The 23,837-nt window shown below is 40.8% G+C and overlaps 1 protein-coding gene and 2 long non-coding RNA genes across 3 annotated transcripts in view; 2 read left to right on the forward strand and 1 right to left on the reverse strand.

The window, feature by feature from the left end:
- tna (Zinc finger MIZ domain-containing protein tonalli) overlaps nucleotides 1–14,530 on the reverse strand; it is a 28,732-nt gene extending 14,202 nt beyond the window's left edge. Inside the window, exon 1 of the mRNA XM_033473885.2 lies at nucleotides 13,067–14,530. The gene's annotated coding sequence lies outside the window, so the exon portion shown is untranslated. The remainder of the gene's footprint in view (nucleotides 1–13,066) is intronic.
- Nucleotides 7,597–16,498, forward strand: LOC117222266 (uncharacterized). The gene is made up of 3 exons (XR_004490647.2): nucleotides 7,597–10,769; nucleotides 12,078–12,700; nucleotides 16,226–16,498. It is a non-coding gene; the product is annotated as an uncharacterized LOC117222266 (long non-coding RNA).
- Nucleotides 16,499–20,740: 4,242 nt separating this feature from the next.
- LOC143259643 (uncharacterized) lies at nucleotides 20,741–22,341 on the forward strand. Its single transcript, XR_013033661.1, has 2 exons — nucleotides 20,741–21,505; nucleotides 21,584–22,341. It is a non-coding gene; the product is annotated as an uncharacterized LOC143259643 (long non-coding RNA).
- Nucleotides 22,342–23,837: the final 1,496 nt, after the last annotated feature.

A 23,837-nucleotide genomic window follows, 5' to 3' on the forward strand; every position in this document is an offset into this window, starting at 1 on the left:
AGAATTTACTAGAACTTTGATTTTTTGTCAAACGAAAAATTAAGCCCTAGGGTGAAAATTCATCCACTTTCTATTCTTGGAGATCATGAAGTATTCGATTAATCTTCTCTTTGTGTTGTAACATGAAATCATAGATTGAACAGAACTTGTTGATGGAAACTGTGAAGTGTAATATTATCCTAGGATACTTTATGCAACTATTATAGAAGCAGCATATAAGTACTACCATATTAAAAATTGCTAGACTACTGCACATTTTTCAAATGTTTTTTGTGCTAGGCCACTCGTGCGTACAAAGGTTGCGAACGTGTTGAAACCGTTCGCATATTCATGTGGACTAGCCCAAAGGCTATTTCCCCATTTACAGAAACCGAGGAGGCGACTAATACTGGCGATGCGTGTCGAGGTGGAGGCGAATAATATCGAGCGAGGAATCCTTGTACGAGATAAAATGGGCCTCTCACGGTCGTTGCGCGTCGACATATAATAGTCGCGTTCTCCTCGCTCGGTACGCCGTGAACCCGTCTCTGAGCCTCGCTTTAACGAATCCAGCTCCGATCATCGCCATCGCCACCCGCACGATGCTTTCGACGATTTATCGAGGATCTTATTTGAGACAAACTTGATCATCTTGTTGGACCTAATATAAATAGCTATGATCCGCTTTCTCCAAGGAAGTCATCCGGAAAATGCTCATAGGTCATAATAGCTGTCCATTCCACTCTCACGTTACAGGTACGAAGTAGTAAGAATGGGGTGAGGACCAGCTGTTATAAGCATTCAGTCTGCTTCCAAAAAATCAGATCGCATTATTTAAATCAGTTACTAGAAAATTAGTACTCAGATATGTCCAAATTGCTATTGACTTAAGGATTCACGTGATCATTCTCAGCTCGGTACCATTGTCTCCTCGAAACCGAATCGATAATTTCGCTGTCAAGTGAATCATGTGTCGAGCGTGCTGAAAAAGAGGCTGTCGCAGTGAGACCACGAAGATCGACCATCGGAGTCGCACGGCGCCTTGTTGAACCGGTCTAAACGCACCTTTAACGGAAGCGACAAAGAGACAGTGAACGCGCGCGCGCCCGCGTGCGGGGGTAAGGAGGACGGGGCACACGAACGCGCCGGACGCCGATCGCAACACTTCACTAAAATCAGGACAACGAGAGAAGGAGGATGAGAACGAGGATTCGAGAGAGTCTCGAGCGACGAGACAGGGAGCCTGCGATACGTAAACAAGAGCGTGTGTCCGAGGTCGACTCGAGGGGAGAAACGTAGGAGGAACTCCCTCTCTCTCTTTCTCTCTTTCCCAGCTCAAAACAGAAGTCAATGGAGGAGAGAAAAGGAGAAGGAAAGGTACGACTTGTAAAGATGGTTTCGATCACTGCTGGCGTATCGCATCGTTATTTTCGGTACGGAGACAAAACTATTTTCTTGGAGATCCTCGCCTTTTGTTTCGAGGATCAATTGTCATTCCTGTTTCCAAATCAGAATCGCCCCTATCGGTGTGCTTTCGTAGCGCTATTAGACACCTATGCGCGCCCCTGCACGTAATGATCGCCTTCGCGTAGAATGACAGCGTGGATATAGCGCGGCAAGTGTCCTATAGGCCATGCTCTACACTATACATAGATTAGTGAAACTTTCGAAGGCATCGACGCCTGGCAGCACGTTGAAGCCTAGCTGTTCGTGCTATAGTCCCGAGTAAATTGGCTTCTCCTACTCTGCACCCGTTGTCAAGGAAACTGAGACACTAAGCATGATGCCATCTCTAGCATGTATCTGCGCTCTGTGAACGCGCATATCTATGTCGTCTGAAATCCGTGAGCGTATTTATTTTTACGTTAAATAGCGTTGTGCACCTTAAAAGTTGTCCGACACTTTCGCAAGGAATAGTCTTTGCGAGATCAGATCATCTAGCTTATCCAAGAAATTCTTTTTAGGGGAATATTAGCATTCGATCGGATTCTGGCTGATTCTGCGATCGTGTACCAGAGAATAGAAAACAGCGTAAATAGCACGTTACATAAAAAAATCAAGGCTATATATCAAATTAAGAAGGAAACCGAAGTTTCGAAAGGAAACCGAAGTTTCGAGAGGAACTTGACACGTGCCTATTACCTAATGAGATCCCACGTCATTAACGTAAATATTTTCATTTTCAGTTGGTCATCCTTGATGACACCGATTCGAATTAGCCGGCTGAACCGGCAGAGAAACAATGTTCAATGCTGTGTTGCGCGACGAATTTATGAATAGTAATAAGCGCGAAACAAATTTAAACGGTCACTTCGCCAATCGATTTTCTTCCTGGTACTCGCAAGATGATTGTTTCGCTTCGTCAGTCGATAATTGAATTCTGTTATTGAAACGCGACTAAAGGAGCAACGATCGATCTTTCGTACTGTCTATCAAGAATATTCAGCGTCCACGCGTACCGGATCAAGACTGTGCGCGCGGTTAATTATGCAACAAAGCAGAAAAAGAGAAAAGATTCCCATAACTGGCGATGCAGCTCGAATTTCAATTACGAGTACTTATCTCGGTACGGGAGTAAGAAGGAAACGTGCATTCTGCTGGTCGGTCCCTCGAGCTCGTCTCGAGACGTGCCCAACCTCCTCGAGAATTTCTCTCTGCCTATGAGAAGATTCTGTCATTCGCAACAAACACTCGTGGCATTTCGAAGTGGATGGGATAGATTTTTCCTCGATGGAAAAGGTCGAACGACAGAAGAGTCCGCGACGTTGAACCTCGGATTCGTTCAGGCAGCTCGCGGTCCGCTGCTTTTGTTTTCGCATTTATCGGCGACAGGGACTCGCCTAGGCTTCTAATAATTAATTTATCGACACTGCCATCGTATACCCTAGTGCAGGTCCGTGACGGACCATCGAATACATATAGAGTGACCTTTAATCGCACCGCGTTTTCTTGATAATATGGACAACGGCAACATCCTTATGCGCGACAAACGTGTCAATCCCTACGTACCAACGGGGAATTCTGAACCAGCAATGCTAATGGCGGCAGTTCGGTTTACAGACCCGTCGATTAGGAAATTTAAACAAAGACGATGCCGCTTGTGGTTCGGAGAATCGGAGGACGATAAGCGGGCAAGCCGAGAGACCGCCTCTTCGAGATAAAGATGGCCGGTGTTTGAACGTTTACCAAGTCGGTTTATGATACATGGAGGAAAAGAATTTCCTAGTTATTGTTTCGGTCAAAATATTGACATGTTCCGTGACTGCAGTAGGTTCGAAAAGGTTTGAAAATATTCTTTTCTTATTCATTCAAACGTATATCGAGGATCATAGGGAACACGTGCGCCGTATGTCATTTGTGTGTACATAAACGGAAATAACATCTGCCGCCGGTTGGCTGACACAGAGAAGAAGGCGAAAATTTAAAAATTCCACTGCAGAACTTCTCGAGCTTTAGACAACTTCTTTCCGGTTCTATGTGAATGAGGAAGGTTGCACAAAGAACGCTCGCCCCACAGTGGCAGCCCGATAATAACCGTAAACGTAAGCAGAAGAGAAATCTTTGCTCCACAGTAGCGGAATAGCCTTAGGTATTTTTCAGTTACATGACAGTATAGTAATATTATACGTCGATTTATAACAGTGGGAGAAAGTGTGAACATTATTAAGTTCGAAATTGTATTTTAAATAAACAGTGTCTTTCACAGGTCCTTCCGCCACTTTTGATATTGTTTTTAACGTTGCTCATTATTTTCTTTTTAGAATGATCGTTTATGGTAAACCGATCGCCAGTTAGAAATATTTACAAGGAATGCGGGACAAGAGCAAACAAATTATGTAACTAGACGATACATGCCTCGCATTGTCATTACATAAGAATCACAGTCCAATTCTGGAACAATAGTATGACGATTTAATAATTATGACCTATAATATATATGACTGTGCATAAATGTGTAACGTCGCAAAACAGTTTTGTAACAAACCTCGGCGATTGGTGTCACGTTACAGTTGCACGAGGTATACAAGTCGCATTTGAGAATTTCGTATTATTACTTTTATAATAAATACATGTATTTTATAGTACATAGGAGATTTCACATAATTTAAACGTTCGCGACTTTTCAAATCGCGGTGTAAAAACATTCTTAAAATGTAACTCTAATAACAAGTAAATTATTTGTCAGATGAATTCTTTAACAAGCCAAGTGGAGGGAGAAGGTGGTCCTTGGTACTGCAACTTGCGAGACGATTACGAAATCTATGTTGACACGTTCACAATTTTTGGACGTGATGTCCTTAACGCCAAAGAAACGGCTTTATCTTTTGTGTCAACTAAGGTGTGGTGCGAAAACGTCGAGTTACTAATAAGTAAAAATTGTACTTTTATCGAACTAGTGTCCACTTATCTACAGCTCCCACAGAATTTAATTTTCCAAAAAATTATTTTACTTTCACCATGCAAATTTTCATTTCTCACAACAATGGTTCGATGAGATAAATCTCGTTTCGCATTCCACAAAATACAAGGAAATTTACACAAATTAAAACTAGCCTCACGAGGACAACTTATTTCTGTAAGTTACATCACGCGTACTTCCGAATATCTTGAAATATGGCGGAAGCAATTTATTAGTGATTCAGAGGTCGCGTAATATCCGCTATATTCATGTTTTGTTCTACGATGTATGTAAATACGAATGTAAACCATAGGCTTTTTATCCGTTAGGAAATATTTTGAACACACACAGATTTTTCAACTATATAAATAATTTTTATTATTTTTACTGAGAATTATTATAGTAACGCACAAATTAATTCGGTTCAAAATATTTTACAAAACTTGATCGCATATGGTATACCATAACATACCGATCGATCAAAATTGTGGCAAGTCTTTCATTTGTGTAACGATTATTCTAATCAAACACACTATAAAAAATACCAATAAATTGCATTTATGAATTATATCTCCGTTGTATATAGTGTGTTCAATGCTTTGATTTGAAACAGCTATAAATTCCCGTGTTTAGTTTTCGAACGAAATTCCTCGACAAATAGTGCTTACGTCTGCATGTCGAACACTGTCAGACTATTTGCAGGCCTTACGCGCATAACTTCGCGGGTTTCAATGTCGAAATCGGCCTTTGTATCGGCGAATTGTTACGCGTCTTACGTCACACAGCTTTTTGACGTGCAATAAATCTCCTGGAGGATGCATTTCTGCAAATAAAAGGCGAGCGTGTGCACGCGAACGAAGGCTCGTCCCGTCAAGGATTCGGAGAAAGTTGTTTCAGGGCGTTGATTGGCGGATGACGAAATCACGGAAGCCGCTGGCCAATCATTGCTCTGGAAACTTTCCCAGAACACTTAACCCCTTTGACCGTTACATAAATATCATCCGATCCGGTGCAGCGTGTTGTTACAGCAACATATTCAACGCGACGAGATAAAGGGAACGCCGGACGACAACAATTCGTTGTTGTTGGCTCTCTCCCACGTAAAAGTACGACAAAGTACGTAACGCGCTCGCGAAAGCCACGAACCAGCGACGATCTTGCGTAGAAAACACGTTAGAAAACCATACATACATACATACATACATGCATACACACTTACATATGTACACACACTATACAGCGAATGATCGTTTCCGATCGTGCCCGGCTCGCCACAAAGCAGAAAAGTGTTCCAACTTTCTTTTAAACTAATTCGAGAAATAAATTAGAAAATCGAACGCTGTGTGCTTAGTTAATCGATATCACTTGGCGGCAAATTGTAGGATTTAGAGAAAGTAATCAGATGTAAAGGCGGCAACAAAGTCACCGTGCGTCGAGTTCAACCCAAGCTCCGGGCACTAAAGACATCAATCGAAGCCGACTTTTAAAGTTTAACTTGCCGAGTTCTTTGATCTCGAAGCTCAGTCCGAGCTGTCATCCTCGGCCTTACGACATTCACCGCCAATGAAGGAAATGTAATTCTTTCTTTGGGCGTTACCTCAAGTTCAATTTCTCTTTATTCATTTGTATAACAAACGCTTCGATGATAAAAGCGTGTCGTTGAATCGCCTGGCGCTCCCCTTTTGTAATAACAAACTATGCGCACGATAAAGCTCGAGTGTAATTTGTCAAATCCGTGACCAAAGAAACGACAGCAAATTATCATTGAAAAGCGCTAAGTGTTTTTCAAATTGAAATATTTAACATTTTCGGCTGTGATCGAAATCTACGGGAACCACTTACGGGTGGACACTGGAACGCAGAATGGGTGTTGGTCAGCATTATTGGAAGGCTGACGAGGATTAATGTGTGCGAGCTATTTAATCGAAACAATGCTCGAGGTTCAACGAGGAAGCAATTTATTGGGAATTAGAAAGGAACGCTGGAAATCACCTTATTACCGGAGAAATCGAGACAATTGTTGCAAACTGTAATGTATGTACGACTAGAAAGACATACTTTCCTCGGTGTTCATTTATAGATCGACGCGTGCGTGTATAGCGGTAAGCGCGCACGCTTATGGGCTTGGAAACAAGGAAGCGAAGAGAATATGCACCCGTCTATAAGTTAACTCGAAACACTGAAACACGGCAATGGCTTTTCTGTCGACTTAGCCGGAGCGAATTGTCGCGGATCTTGTGGAAAACTTCGATACAATTTATATACCGGCGTGCCCGGTAACTTGAAGTATGTCAGGGTTAAATGGGAAGCCATCAACGAGTGAGACTGTCTAGAAATATTTTTCACAGTAATGTTCAAAGAAGACCTCCAGTAATGGCCGTCATAAATTACGACGACTTTTTTCTACTTTCTATTTTATACATATGTCGACTCTTGTCTATTTTCGTAAACAATGAATTAGTCATAGTTTACATTTAAAAAAATAAAAAAAACAACACGCAGAAGATGGCTGCGTCTGATCAAACAGTATATTTACTGGCGGCGCTTGTGTCGTTTGATACGATCTTACGTGTTTCACACGTTCTCCATTACAGCGGCACGCTCGTTAATTTCAAATAATCGCGGGCATGTTCGCACGTGCGCGGAAACGGCCGTTTAAATATATATCAGGAGCGACACTATATATCCACCTACTCTTTGCATTAATTATTCTGGATTACAAAGTCTCCCGCTTTCCGAAGCTTTCTTCCACATAAAAGCGGTAGGATAATTATATCCTCGCGACGGGCAAGAAATGTGATTAATTACTGACATGTTAAATAAAGATACGCATCCCACGAAGGGAAGACAGACGTCTTGACCAGGGGGTTCTTGAGCTCTAATAAATATTCTCGGAACCTTGCTTTTCTTAGTATTACTGGTTCTTTGTCGAATGTTTTCGTATGACGGAAACATTTAATTTTAGACATTGATATTAACAAAGGAGTAACGACGCTTAATGTACCGATCGTTATCGAATTTTTGTCTGATAAAAACCGTTATCTTTGCCAGAAGAAGTTTTTATCGACGTTCCTCTGTAAATTCGAACTATACGCGGGACGTTCGTTCCCGCGCGTGCCTCGAGCGAATAATGCGCAGACGCATGCGCCCGAGGAGCTTCGACTACAGCGCACGCTGTCAATGACAGCTGATGGTACGCGAGAATAAACGAACTAAAGTTGTGACAGCTGATACTACCCTGTCTTCCTGAATAAGGTGAGCCACGACCTTGTTGCGTACAATCGCTTCCGGCCAATCAGCGCGGCCCGTTCATAATTCTATTTATTTTATTAACCAATCAACTTAACCTCTTATGGTCCCGTGGGTTACAAGCTGAAGTTAAAATAGCTTCGAGTGTAAACAGTTAACCTTAAAGATCCAATTGTGTATTACCAGAAATGACGGTTTCTGGAACAGAAACACTTTTTTTACACCGAATATATTTAACATTAGAAGTAGAAAGCACCAAGGATGACTGCTCTTTATATTACTTCATAGAAATAACAAGTAATTGATCCAGACAATATTTATTCTGCATAAAGAACCGCAGTCTAGTTATAACTCTCTCGATGCTATTCACATACCACCGCGTGCATACCAGTGAACTGTAAAGAATTAACGCATTAACGTATCTTTAAACACTGAAATAAATCACGGAAGCTTTATCGTCACGGTGACGATTAATCTTTCCAGCGGAAACTCGATATACAATGTGTCTACGGTTATCACCGAACCATGAAGGAACTGTTCCATGTTAGATTTCTTACAGCAGTCGCGATTTGGACGCAGCATTCATGTATATTCATGGCGCGCAGGACAGGTCGACTAATGTATGCAACGTGAATGACAGTTAATAGTTTACTACCTTCGTGGATTAAGTGGTTAATGTGTTGATCTGTCGAGCACTATTATTCTAATTAACGCATCTCGCATACAATTGGACCGATTCGGATTCTACAAGTCTCTATCTGTGCATCTGCGTACTTTCAATAATTCATCATATCCGGTAATGAAAATTTTCAAACTTAACACAATTTACTCACAATCAACACATAGAGACTGTAAAGTTTGGTCAAAATATGCTCAAGGTTTAAAACTCGCATTTAAAATAATGTAAAAGTGTCTAACTCGCAAAACACGACTCAATCAGATACCAAGCTTAATTTTGCTAAAGGGGACTACGGATGTGTGGGTTAGCGTAATCTATGTATACATAGTTAGAAATATCGACGTTCTTGACTTGGCGTTTGACATAAGTAAACCGAACAAAGTTAGATGGTTGGCGCTTTAGGCGATAGAGTGTATACATGCGCGTTAGATCATCCCCTCCGCATGCAACATGACTGATAGATAAAGAAACGAAACGTACCATACTGTGTCGTGCTCTCCACAATTATTCACAACTCTTATCAATTTAATCAATATAGTTTTCCTTAAAAAAAAAAAATGTTTTATGCCAATTTTACAAAGTGTAGTATTTTCGATCGCCGTGTATTCTGCTACACATAACACTCGGAAGTTGTTCACGGTTTCCAAAAGATTTCTACGCTGACGTCACGTACAGGCTCATATACACCAACACGAATAATATGGATCACACCCACCTGCGTGGTATACTAGCGCACTTATATATGTACATATTACGCCAACGTAGGGATTTTGTGACATTTCTACTTGGTTGCATTAATGGTGCACAACAACACGGTGTTCTTTTTCTAGAAAACCACTGGCCGTAAAAGCAAGTATCATTGGAATATTATCTAAAATTTTACAAGTTGAACAATCTTTCTTGGAAATAATGTACTAAAAGTATGAGAGTTTTTACAACAAATAATGAAATCTCATGGTAATCTCACTTTTAATTTTTCGTAATTTTTATAAAAAAAACCAGCTAACATGTTTGGCTATTCACAGTATGTCAAACCCCCAAAATAACAAATCCCCTGACATCAGATTACAATTAGACGCAAAATGTTTCCGAAGAAGTTTTTCATTTTCAGCGGTCGGCGTGATCAGTTTAAAATTGCCGCTTTGATTCGTGCGCCGACCGAAGAGACACACGGTTCCGAGACCTCATTATGCAACGAACAATTATGAAAATTTAATTACGCTTCACCTTGAGCACGCGTGCAGGAATATAATGTCCGAAGGCTGCTCCATTGTCGCCGGACCGCGAGCGTCACGAGCGACCGCTTCACGCCGGCAAAACAAACGTTTCATAATCCAGTGGATTCCGTCGCGTGTAAACCAATCGTTTTGCGCAAGCAATATGTACGGTCGTCTTCGGAGAATAGAGAATCGCGTAGTTCTCGCTTCTCCACGAAAGTTTTCTTGCTTGCTCGCTGATTTCATCGGTCTCGGTTTCCAAGCGTTCGTAAAACGCTCAACGTTTTGTTTCCTTGCATCTCCATTCGACAACGAAAACATCGGCCGACAAATGTGTTCCGAATTGTCAGTATATAAAAATTATATTAAAAAATAAATGATTCGTCAATAGCACATTGAACCTAAGAAATAAAAGATGTGTGAAGTAAAGTGTTTATTCCTAATAGTGTGTCGTTAAGATTTTCATTTCCCAAAATGGCAGCAAGAGAGAGAGAGAGGAGTAAAATTTTTCTACGTGCCAACGCTCCAAGGTGAATTTATAACGTGTCACTACGTCTGACATAATTCTTTGTCAGTTCTGAGGCGTCTCTTCGTCGTCCTTGACAAACGAATACCCTCGCTCCACAAGCACGAGTGCGCAATCAAAGATGACGATATTATTTCTGACTCGTTGATATTTGCCAATTTGGTAAATACCGGTGTGTGTGGCCTGTCCAAAAACCTCTCGAGCATTCGTAAAAATTTCGATAGCCGTGCAATGTTCGAAAACTACGGCACTCATTTTATACTTTACTCGATAATTGTACTTAAGATTAAATTCTGTAAGAAAAAATTTGAAAGAAAAAGAAGAGAGAAGGAGAAGAAGTAGAAGTTCGAAGAATGCCACTAGTCGTCGGCAAATAGTACACGTTAAAGTACCAGAGGTATATGAATCGGCAAGTCGACCTCATTTATTTGTGGATAAGGGCAAAGTGTGCGCAGCAGCATGACTCTCCCTGGTGCATCCCCACCAGCGATCCACCGGGTGATTCCCCCAGAGGTAATACGTCCCTGGGAAGCACGGTATGCGCCATCGAGTGTACGCTTATTTTAACAAACCTATTTCTGATATTGTGCCACCGCGAAAGAGACGGGTGCCTGTATCGAGATTAGAAGGCTTTCAACGAAACCGATTTACTCGCCGCGCGGAGACGCAATAACGCGAACCGCGCGTGCATATGGCCAGAAATCGACTGCGTTGTGTACGGTGAGCACATTCGACAAATGCCCCTACTTCCTTCCCACACCCTTCCCACGAGAGAGCGTGCTCGAAACAGTGTTTCTGTTTCGATGGCGTTAGGTGAAAGCTCGACAGAGTTCATAGAAGTAGCGTTGGACACGGGTTAGATATGCGACGGGGGTAATATTGGCTATCGATGCAATAGGTTCAATCACGTACAACTCCAATTCCAAAAATAATATATCTGCAATCGATAATGTTACGAAACTCTAACAAGTTTTTAATTTCGTGAAAATGTCGCTGATAATGAAATAATCGATACTGCAAGTCAAATTTCGACAATTAGATAATCGATGTTCCAATTGTACTAAATTCGTTTAAATGTTTGATATCATATGTTTGGAATTCTTAAATGAATTATGAATTTTTCGTCGTTCGGTAAGAATTTATATATATATAACATAACTTCCAGTTTATGGAACAAATTTGTAAAAAGTACCAGCAAATGATTAAAATTGCTTCTAGACAGCTTTTGATAATTTTCGAACAGGTCAAAACATTTGATAAAATTTCAAGAAGGTACAATACATTTCTACCTAAATTGATTCGAACTGTTCCAACAATCGAATACATGAATTTTCACAGCACCAGCAACAACCTTGATTCGCAAGCAATATGGGTCACTGAAGAAAAGAAAAATATTTGAATGAAACTAAAATTTCTTAATATAACGAAATACAGAAGTGAAAAAGAATTGAAGTCAGTAAAAATGTTGCAGAAATAATATTGTTTCTACAGCCAGCAGAGCGGGGCGCCGCAAGGCTGCAGTTTCGGATAAATGTCAAGGCATCCTGACATAGTTTTTCGGTTCCTTCAAACGCCTATCTATAGGACGGAAGAAATGCTTTCGGCCTAGTGTTCGAGCAGTATAGGAAAACTCAGTTTGGAAAACTATCTCTGATAGTACAGTGACTTGGTGTACGACTGTTCGCGATAAACGATTAGATACCTCGAGCACGGCGGTGCCTATTGCACGTTTAAAATTGCCAAGATTATCTTAGCGTACGCCAGAGACAACGTATATGCACATCGTAATACGTGATGGTGGCGCGATTCGATTCAAATTCATCCGGATTGCCCGCCGCTCTACCGCTAACCTTGTCTCGTCTTTATATTTTCGTGCCGCCTGATAACAACGTCAGTGACAATGTCATACCGATTATCGTCACGCCAAACGAGATATCACGACCGAAAGAAAGATATCCGCTTACCCGATTGTTAAATCGCTCCTTTGAAAGCTACGCGATTAATCGATACAATTTTCTTAATTTTCAGGTTAAGGCGTTAGTTCCGAAACGCCACACGCTATGCAACTGAATATTCAACGATTAAGCTCGAAAAACAATTTCCTCTAAAGTTCTATTCGGAAAAAATCATCAAAGTTATACATTACATTATTGCCAGCTTAGTGAGCTCGGAAACTTGTTACATGCCGATAAGAGTATACGAATGCTTTAAAGAATTCACGATTTAACAATATATTTTCTCGGTTTTCCATTTCCTATCGACAGTATGCGCATAAACAGGCTAGGTGTGACATATGTATTCCTGATTTGTGATAGCAAAATATGAATGTATTTTTATCATTGGTTCGTAGATATTTAAAAGACTTTTAGTTATTGCACATAGAGGTGTTAATACGTCGAACATAACACGTCGTCCTGCGACCCTACAGGCGATCGAAGATTACAGTGGACGTGACTTTCTGCTTGTTTTCGTGTCTCCGTCTATGCGAGTCTTCCCTCTCTCCGTCTTGGTTCTCTTTCTCTCACGGTTAACCGGGATCGGATCGAGAAACGAGCAAGACGGAGTGACACATCTTTAGAACAATCACCCGTTGTGAAAGCGCCTTACCGGTTAGAATATCTACTACCGCAACGTAATATAACGAGCAAGTGGTGAGTCGAGAAATCGAGAACCATACCGTTCCTTTACTTCCAACACATCTCACAGATTTCGAATATTTCTTATGCAGTCTCTTTTGTACCCAATACTCGCTCTAACGATCATATTCGAAAGGATGACTTGATAAACACCGTTTTCACGATCCAATAAAACATTTCACTCGTTCCTTTATCGTTGTACAATTATCATAGCTTGATTCGATTAATCGAAGAATATCAATCACAAAACGTAGAGATCGAAATATTTTCAAAAACATCGTCGTCGGTAGGTTTGAAAGCAACGTGACACTCATTAATGCAACGAGTTTTCGATAACCACTTGTGTAAATTCGATTATTTTTTAAACACACTTCCACTTACCTAAAGGACGACACGAAAGCTCATTATCCTCGATAGATACACCTCGTCCACGGTATAATCCAATCCTCCTCGTGCAAACGCAATAGAATTGATAAAAGAAAACACTAGAATCACACTACTAACGAGCACACTTCCCCGCGTCCACGGAATCTGTCTACGTTAATCGTCATCGTCCGTCACGACGACGAGCACGAACACCACGCTGCTTAGCACTGCAACGCCTTCGTCTATTCATCACCTCGTCATAACAACGACAAAACGAGTGAGAACGCTCCACGGGCTCGACTGAACGTGTGGAACCCACCGGAGAGTGTTGCACGCGCGTGCGACTCGGATGCGCCGTGAGAGAGGGTAGAACTCCTTTGCTCGTGGCGGACACCGGTGTTGTGTCCTTGCGACAGCAACAACTTTATCGAATGCTAACGTATCTTCAACTGTTCTCAATGGGAATGATCGTAACTGGCTAAACGAATGTCAAAAACCAATAACACAAAACCTATAGTATATCGTACGCATAATTTGATTCTTCTTATTTCTTTCTTTTCGTCGCACGCTGTTTTTTTTCTCCCTTTTCTCCAATTCTCTCCCGACCTCTTTATCCCTCTAAAATTTTTCTTTCACACACTTCGCAAAGGAAAACTTGAATTACGTATCCAATGGTCGTGCTATTACGCGCGTCTCAGTTTGTCACAGACGTGTTATCGGTGTACGACAAACTTCGTGTATAAACGATGACGACATTAACAACAACGGATAATGAGAACGATGACGGAAGGAGCAGCAACAGAATTCACGAGAACCATCACGAAAACATTTGAGGATCGTCGCGTGGATGGTCGTCGTCGACGATACTCGTGAACGGAGCAAGAGCGTCCTCTCAGTATTCGCGGACGGCTGACTCTGACTGCTCGGCTGACTGACTACTCCGCGCCGGGTAGCATTGGCCCCGCTAAACGGTTGAAAGTAATACTGTCTAGTGAGAGGCTGTTGGGGCCAACATCGGTCTTCCTTGCTCCCTCTTTCTCCGTTCTTGTCTCTCTCCCTCGGCTAGTCCTGTCTCCCTCTCACTCATTTCGCGCGCTCTCTATCGTCCGTTGTGTGTATACGCTTGGTGTACCTACGGCGTGTGTCCCTGTCCGTCGATTCGTCGTCACGATCGTGTATCACCACACGAAAGCGTGCGCTGGTGGTGGTGGTGGACCGTGTCGATGTAGTGGAAGCAAGAGCAACGGGTATGCTGATATCGTAGTATTAGTAGTAACGCGGATTGACAGAGTGCATGTGTTGGTATCGAGGCAGCGAACACGACACCAACGGAAGACTGTGTAGTGATAGGTTGGTCGGAGGAACGCGGTGGGAGTAAGTTACACGCGCGTACGTATACAAGCGCAGGCGCACATGAACGCCATCTAGCAGGACCGCGACACTCGCACCCAACGCACAGACGCACGAACACTGCGGCACACGCGTGTGCCACTCCACAGAGACGCAGACCGGAGTCTGTCGGATAGGACGATGGTGGGGATACACAGGCGACTCTACGAGCGACAACCGATAGAGGAGATGCCGCAGGGGAGAGGGGAGAGGATGCGGTTTGACCGGGTGGGGGTAAGAAGAGGAAGGAAGGTGGCAGATGGATAGAGACCGAGAAGGACGTGCAGGGGTTGGGTGGGGTGAGAAACGACGGAGAGCGAACAGTGGCGAGGGGTCGCTCCTCCGACCGAGGGGTTGTCGTGCCGGTGGGGAGGTTTGACCTGAGCTAGTTCCCCTCCATTCAATCCACGGCCACAATATCGGTTATAGCGAGCCACTGTTGCCAGATTGTGCGCCTCGACGGCGGCGTGTGGGTGGAGCCACGCGATAGAGGGAAAAGGTCCCCCTGTAACACCGCTAGCGTCCTCTTCTCTCGTCCTCGTGCATACTGCTCGATCCGAGAAACGAGCACGTCTGTACGTTTCTCTTTCTCCCTTACTCTCTTCCTCCTCGTCGCTCTCCTTTTTCGCTCCTCTTTTTCTCCGTTCTTCCTTTCTGCCAGCAACTGGACTGCCTTCTCTTTCTACACAATGGCGTCCTCCGTCTTCCGTTCTCGGCTGCTCCCGCGCTGTTGTTGTCGCTACCGGGACGCACGCAGACCCCTTCGAATCCAAGGTGCATGTGGCATTTCTACGTGCGCCGCCCGGAACTTATGTATGTACCAACGGTATGCGTGCCTCTCTGTCGATAGTGGTATATCGTGTGGCACATACTCCTCCGTGCTGTATAGCCGATCGCCTCGAACGGGATGTTTAACGCGATCTTGTTACAAACAAGATCGATTAGCCGAGCAAATGGAAATTATGTAGACAATTTGTGGAGAACCTTTACAGATCATTCCTTAAACTTGCTCCCGTTGAAATTTATGTTTCGACTCGTGTCTGCGACTATTTCTATCGCGTTTTTCGTTTATAGTCGCTTAGGAATGTAAGCTTACTACCAACTGTGGCCGTTACTTCCATTTTGACAAATTCTTACAAATCGTCGATTGATTGCGTCATCTTTTAATATCCAACTGAAATTACTAGCTATTTAAGTTGAGGAAATACGTCTAAAAATATTTAAAGAAAAAATGATAAATAAAGGTTTGAATGGATTCGTTTACCTAAAGTTAGATTGACATCACGGAAAATAGGTCAACGTATGATTAGATGTATAGAACAGTTAAGGAAATTTCGAAATTTTCATTAATAATAAATGACGGTACGTTTAGAAAGCCATTAGTTTTTCACAGACGACTCTTTGTATTCGGTTTCATTGATTTCTGCCCCAATTTTTTTCCGCACGTCGATAAGCTTCGAATCTATCGAGGTTTATTCGATCATCTAAAGAATTTAGAAGTTCATTATTCATATTCGTGCACATGCACGTTCCGTTAATTCATTTCAAAGTGTTTTTCAACGGTTTCGGACGTAGATTGGGAATGTTGAAACGGGATTTCACGTTAAGTTGTCCTGTACGTGTGTGCGTCTCATGTACAAACGCACAAACGTGTATCTGTACATGGGTACAGAGCTAAGTTCACGCGTTATTTCTGTATTTGGCTGCCGATGAATACGAAGTTGCTCTTCGAGTCCTCGTTACGTGTCACGGATGTTTAGAATGATACGTCTGTGTATGTTTCAGACAATCACGATCGTCTTGGGTGTCTCTCCTGCGCTAGCCTGGAAAGATCGGTCGCAGCGTTGCCTTGTCGGACGTTACACAGTCGGATCGGTGCTCATAAATGTATAACGAAATACAGTGCGTTCTTGTTATATCGGGGACTGGCTCACAGATTAGTTCAACTTTATGCAAGCTTTAATTTGGTTATTTCGTTCGGCATATAATTAATATGAAGGCTGAAATTGAATTACATCTTGAAAGGACAATAGAAATATATTTTCTCAGAACTCTGAAGCGTATGGTCTAGTTATACATGTATGACAAAAAAAAAAAAAAAAAAATGATTGATCTTAATTGCGGTGCTAATGGTCTTCTTTCAGTTCTTTATTACTACTGTATGTGACCGCTATGCTCACAGCTTAAACTGGCATTGTATTGGAGATTGTAGAATTTTTGAACGGTTGCTTGGATATCAATCGGGCAACTCCATTATGCATCATGAAGCTTACCCCAACCGTCTGGAAAATAAACGCGGGAAGGGTGTTAGCTTGAGTTCACAGGGCGTAGGGGAAAGTTTAAGTATTTCGGGGCAGTGAACGTATTACCGAAACCTCAAATTTACATGATCTTAATAAATCGCGTGTAAGGTGTGCAAAGCGATCATTAATTTCCTTCGGCAATCTTGCTGGAAACACAATTTTACTTACTTTCGTGTGCATTATTCCGTAGGATCGTACAATTTCTAAACCACCAAAACCACTTTAATTTTAAAACAAACAATATCCAATGATACGTTAACTCATTACCGTCCGGACGACTAAAAATAGTCATTTTTTTAACTACTCGTGAAATGTCGAATGACTAAAGATACTCATTTTCTTGATTTCTCGTGAAATGCAATTTAAATTAAAAAATCCAATCATAAGATTTATTTGTGTAATCGAATTGAGATAAAATCTAATTTGAATGAAGCAGTATATCTTATAATTTAATTTAACTGTCTACTAGTTATATCCATTTTTGTAAAGTGTCGCAACAACCTTAAAATATGCCGGCAACACGCAAAAGTTTTCGCACAAATAGCCCGGTCAGTATTGTTTTAATGCAGAGAAAAATAGCAGATATAACCCAACCAAATTTTTTAAAGACAATCAGGAAAGCATATATTAAAAATTGTTCATAAAAGTTCGGTTATAAAATTTAGAGCACGTTAGCCTCGGGAACCGTGTCACTGTTTAAAAATTAATTCAGACGTTAAAAATGATTTTCAACGCATAACGTAGAAGGGTTTCATTATAATCGTGCATAAAAATTACTGGCGTGTTCTGCAGCGTGGTGCCAAACGGAGAACTGTAGTACTTTGTCGTGCATCGAGAGCGAAAGGGCCCTCATCCTTACACCACTCCACCATCCCACGCCTAAATCCGTGCCTGGGAGTCGTTACATTCTATCTCGGTTGCTCCTCCAGCAGGATTGTTCATCGTCTCCCTTCCGTTAAAATCGCCCTTTCTTTTTCCTCCCCTCTATCTTTCTCTACCGCACTTAGAAGCGCACGCACAGGCTCTCACGACTGCACCACGAGTTATCCAGTGGCGTCACCACAACTTATTAAACAATAGCAAACGCGAGCCATTAATTAAAATAATACTCGCGCTTATCTTCGGGGGCTGTGCAACACCATCATTTATGAACTCGACGACGAGAAACGAAAATTTCTGAAGCATCGTGTCTTCTGTTGTGCCGGTGTGTCCTTGAGATTTTCCGAGGCGACACAAAACCGAAGCAGAATTTAACAATTCAAAGTCATCATTTTTATTTTCTCTTTATTTGAATTTTTGTTATTCAAGCATTTTCATTATTATTTGACAATACATATTTTGATGAATACATTTTTTTTTACTGCAACTTTTTCAGTGACTTAATTGATGGTAAACTATTTACCATTATATAACCATACTAAACAAATGCTACTGCCAGTCACATAAAACTTACATGTAACAGAAGAAAAATTAAGATCCTGTAGAATGTTCTACGAACATTTTACTAAGTTTTTGCTTCATTACAACAAATAAATAAGTAAATTGAACGTAAAACAAGCATTCTTCAGTAACAGTAAATACATTTTGGTTTGCTTTCTTGTAATTAAAGTGATAGTTTTACAAACCATGTGATAGTTCTAGAAACCATCTTTTGGGGTGTCAGGAATTCTGTCCATTTTCTTGAAATTTTCCTGGCAGACGGCAAAGGGAAAGTAACCAGGTAGTAATCAAGAAAATCGATGCTGTTGATGTTTTGGACGAGGTATAACGGTAATGCTGATCTTTCCTACCTGTTCCGCTCCTTAAGTACAAGCGTTATTGCCTAGGTAAATGTTTCTTTACCTGTTTTTGAAAACGGTTCAACGCGTACATTGTAAAAATTTTTATGAAGGATATGCGAGAGGCGACGAACAATGAGCTGTACAAACTGCCTCAGCGTCTACTTAACCAAGACCGTGGCCAGCATTGAGCGAAAAATCGACGATAATTTATCGATTCTAAGCAGCAAAGATCTCTAAAACTCTCATTACATGTTTACGATTCATCCATCGGTGGGAAACGTTCGCTTCTCGGGCTTCAATAATGACTCCCTTCTGTTCGCCGTGCAATGATCGGCAGGACGTATCGTGTCTGCGATTACGCGATCGGAGACATGGATGAACGATGATTCGCTCGTCGCACATTGTGCGCAGCGGATTATCGTAATTTGACTTTATTGCGAATGGTGACGTTCACTGCTTGCTCAAAGTAACCGGCCGATCTTAAATCCGGTAGCAAGACCGTACGCGCCCGCGTAAACTGAATCGTTAGCCTTTTGCCCTATAATATCGTGTCAGACTCGTTATGAAGATTTTGAAAATGATCTACTAAGTATGTACGTTATTCGCATCTTTTAAATCGAAATTGAATTTTGTTCATCTATTATTAATATTTAAACATTTAAATAAAGGTTGCCATATATAATAAATCTAAATTTTCTGTCCGGCGTAGAAATTTATTAGTAACAAACAAATGCTAATCGACGTAGCTGTGAAATAAATTGTAGTGCAAAATGATTAATTAAACACAATTACTGTCCGAGTTTTCTCCTCATAACCGTAAGTGTTAAATGTTGATATTTTTTCAAGAACATTTTCTTCCAGTCGTGATTCTATGCCGTTTTAGGTAACAAAATGGAATATGCATTCTTCCCGGAAATAGTGGGACAGTTATTAATAGCCTGCGGATTTTATGTATTCGCGACAGCAATAAGTTGATCAAACGCGAAACGGTAAAAGTGTTTGAAGGATGTAATAATACTGTTGTATTATTTTCAACTTATTCAATTTATTAAGAGGAGAATAATTGTTTACGTTACATCTGTGTCTTGGAATCAGTGCGGACAATTTTTATTTTGCATTTTTTAATTTTAAAATTCAAAATTGACCTTGTAGGCGTTTTCAAGGTCACGGACAAGGTCAAATAAATGACAACGAAATTTGTCCCCCTCAAAACCATATAACTTCGGTCTGAAACATTTGTTCACATCATTCGTATTCTGTATAGTAACTAGTGCTCAACGAAAGCATCAATTATAGAAATTAACAGACGAGATATTTTTTTTATAACGTAATCTTTATGTTCTGAACAATTAAAAATCAATAATTACTATGCCAGACACAATAAAGTATCATATTATAATATTAGATTGCATTGTAATAAAGTATTATTTTCCAAATTTTTGACATTATTATAATTTACGGTTAGATGTCGTCTTTACAATCTCTGCAAGTAAAGAGATATAGCAAAATTTATAAAAATCCACAACTCAAAAAGTTATTGAATTCCTCGACTCTCTCTCTGCAACCGTTTAAATTCCATTCAAAACGAAAAATCAATAAATAGTATTTGTGTACATTTCATCCTAAGGTTGGAACTTTTTCAAACTGCTGAGTTGTTTGTGAAAAAAACTGAAACTTATCTTACGATAACAAACACCAGACTCCATGCAGAAAGAAAGGCCGTAACACTGTATACGTTTGGGCTGATAAGTTCTTTTCACTCTGCATTTGATAATAAATACATATAAATATTATAAATGTTTAAACATGCATATTTCGTAACAATAAATGAATATTCTGATTGTTTTTAATATTATCTGTACATCTAGTAATGTACTTGCAAGTGCTCTACAGTGGCGATTGTTTTATTATAGTATCTCTGATACTTTGTTTCACCTGTTATTAAATGATTGTTAAAATTTGTATGATTATTTCATTAATAGACCGTCGATTAAACGAGGTATAACTACTAAACTGTGAATTCTTACGTACTTATGAGAAAAGTGATAATACGAAATAGGAAGTAGTAAAACCTTAAGAATATTGAAAGATATAATTTTTAAATAAAGCACATTATTTTAAAACGATCTAAATTATTAACAGGAACGATACGATGTTGTCAAACACTTGTTCCTCGAAATTAACAAAAGATCATCATAGATGATGATCAACAATACCCTCGTAACCACAATTTTAAAAATTTGCCCATTGTTTCCGGGAAATATGTCGCTTGCTTCCTTAGAATGCGTATAATTGTGGCAAGAAGAAACGCTTGTTTTTCAACGAGTAAGTAAATTTTCCTCTTATTAACATTATCCTCCAACACAATTGTTTGAACATCAGCTTGAGCATATATTTTCCGTTTCAGATAAAGTAAAAAGAAAAAGATAAGCGTCCCGCACGTCCTAGTATTTAATAATAAACTTTAAATCAGAAACCAAATTTGAAAATTAATTCTCTTGTAGACGACACGAACGAAAATTCCGTAAAATCGGTCGAGCTTTTCAAACGCGTTTTAATGCGTTTCGCATCGGGCATAATTTTTCAAACGGCTGTGACACGAGCGACGCGTTCCTTCAATTGTGTGTAACGCGATTGTCGACTGCACCGTCGACCTCCGATAGTCGCCGCGTGACGAAAACGCGCTATAATTTCGTCGATTACACGACGACAGGAGAACTCGCGTCGCGGTCAAGTAATTCGTTTGTGTTGGTGAGAGGAAGAGAGGAAAAGAGAGGAAAAGAGAGAGAGAGAGAGAGAGAGAGAGAGAGAGAGAGAGAAACATAGTGGGGCGAAACAACAACGGGCCGAGCGTATCGCCCGGAGGAAACTCCTTTTGCTGCGAGCCGTTTGACCGATCGAGTTAAACCTTCTAATACGTTAATCGCTTCAGTCTACCGCGATTGCAGATAGAGTTTCATCACCGAGAGGTATTGCTTATGGTACGAAGCCTTAAATGGTCTTTCGCTACGAGCGATTTGATACTCGAGGCTAATCGCGCCAATGTACGTTTTCTTCAGTTTTCCTGCATCCTTGCGCTACGGGCGTTAGTTTCTCCCGTACGCCATTTTTAGCTCAGCGTTGCCGCGTATAAAGCAATACCACTTTCAACCGTAATGTCGCCTGAGACCGTCCGAAAAATTGGGAAAACCAAGCCTGCTTACGGAACAGATGGCCTGGACATGCCTACCCGAACGTACTGTTGAAATGTAAAGGGACCTGTGGTTATAAACGCGGACACTTCCTGAGTACCGGACCCGCGGTGTATGTACTTGTTAGACGCTGCAATTCGGACTTTCCTTCTTCTGTTACTACCTGGAACCGATGGTTCACTGGGAACGCTCGGAACATCTACGCTCCGCAACAATGCTACAAGACACCATGTACAGTAACGGACAAAAGTTTAAGACGATGATTTGAAAATTGTTTATGAACGTCTTATACGCATCTTGTTCTTCTATTCGGTTTGTTTATTTCGGATAACATTTCACTAACGTTTCACCATCTCGTAACCGCAGTCCGTCAGTTGTTATGCAGATACAATGCAGAAGCTACAGCAGTTAGTTACCGCTGACAACTTGAAAACAGTGGACATTAATTTAAGACGATATGCGTAAAAAATTCGAGTATGAGTATAGTTCTTAAATATTTTGGTTCTGAAACGTCAAAATCATTGTTTAGTTGGATATGAAAATAATGGATATTGGACGAAGTGTTGAATTTAAACAAATACTGTGTATATATTTTTTTAAATAAATATTTGTTGTGCAGTCTCAAACTTTTGACCGTCGAAATATTATACAGATTTCCTTCCTTTTTTTTCGTAACTTCGCTACTGAGCAAAATGACAAAATGAAAATTTGTTGGTAAGTGTATAAACAAATGTCTAATTAGTTAATACCAAAAGTAGACGTCGTTGCGTACGAAATCGTAGTACAAGATGTTTTTTGAAACGCAATTTAGTTTTAAATAACTATCGTTTCTTTATTTTTGTATGGTATTCACAATTTTTGGACTTTTCGCACAAGAAAATTCTTTTACATTTCAGCCGCTCGCAATTGAAAAAAGTGAAAAGCATATGGGAATAAGATAAAAGTGTTAATTATAATCCGTCAAAGAGATATTTTCTTATTGAAGACTCTACTCTAAACACTAAAACTAAGACCAATTAAGAGATTTATTTTTAAGATCCAATAAAAAATTCATTGTTCCGAAGTTATAAATAAAAGAAAATAGCAAAGTGTTTCTTTTTTCGATCAACAAGATCACACACTTCCTAGGTTATATGAATGCTTGCATTGACCAAAATCAAACCACACTTCCTCCATATTATCTTCATTCAATTTCTGCAGTAATCTCCAAAGAGATTCGCGGAAAATCTTTGAAGCCACTATATTTTATTTCTTTCGAATAAAATCATAATAGAATGGTATTTTGTCTCGAGTCATCCACGAGGTGAATTTGATTTGTAAAAGGGCGAATCTGATTTGCAAAAGTGCAAGGTTGATTCGTGCAAAGGTTACATCTTCGAAACTCGGCGTCACTCGGAACGACACGTGCCAAGACGTACAAGCTGAAATTATAATGTCACCTGCGAGATGACACAGCTCCGCGATGTCATAGAAGCCGAGAGGACGGCGTTTCGCAGCAACGTATATTTCGTAGAACACCTCGTGATTCGAGCGTTAGCCGATGAGGCCTGGCGAGGCGATGCGCGGCGTGGCGCGGCGCGGCAGCTTCTCGAGAAAACGGTCTCGCGCGGAGTTCCGCGTTAATTATGCATTCAGAAATCTTCCTTTGTCATATCTCGTTGGGAGAAAAGCAACGATCGGCCGCGGTTGTGTAACCTAGGCGTCACATGTTCGACGTGTTATCATTGACGTTCACGTACGCGGGGCTCATCGTGAGATAATGCGCCGACACGGAGCGCGAGCAGAAGCGACAATTTACTTTAAACCGTCGAAGACGAAGTCGGTTCCGCCCGATCGAGAGTTTGCACAAGCTGTAACGATCGCCACGTGCCTCGTATTTCAACGCACACGTCGCAGTGTTCGATTCACAGAACAAAAATCCAAAATCCAAAATCAAAATTCGAAATGTAAGACCAAAAGGTCTTGTATCGCGCGAAATATTAACGGTGAAATGTAGATTTTAGAACTACCCATAGTTTATGCGGAGTGTGCCAATTTGTTGTTGGTATTTCAATTCGCGGTTCAACGCAAGAACAATTTTTTGAGTAAACATATTTTACAAAAATTTTTATTTTAAGAAAGA

This window comes from Megalopta genalis, chromosome 6 (assembly GCF_051020955.1).
Source record: "Megalopta genalis isolate 19385.01 chromosome 6, iyMegGena1_principal, whole genome shotgun sequence".
NCBI lineage: Eukaryota > Metazoa > Arthropoda > Insecta > Hymenoptera > Halictidae > Megalopta > Megalopta genalis.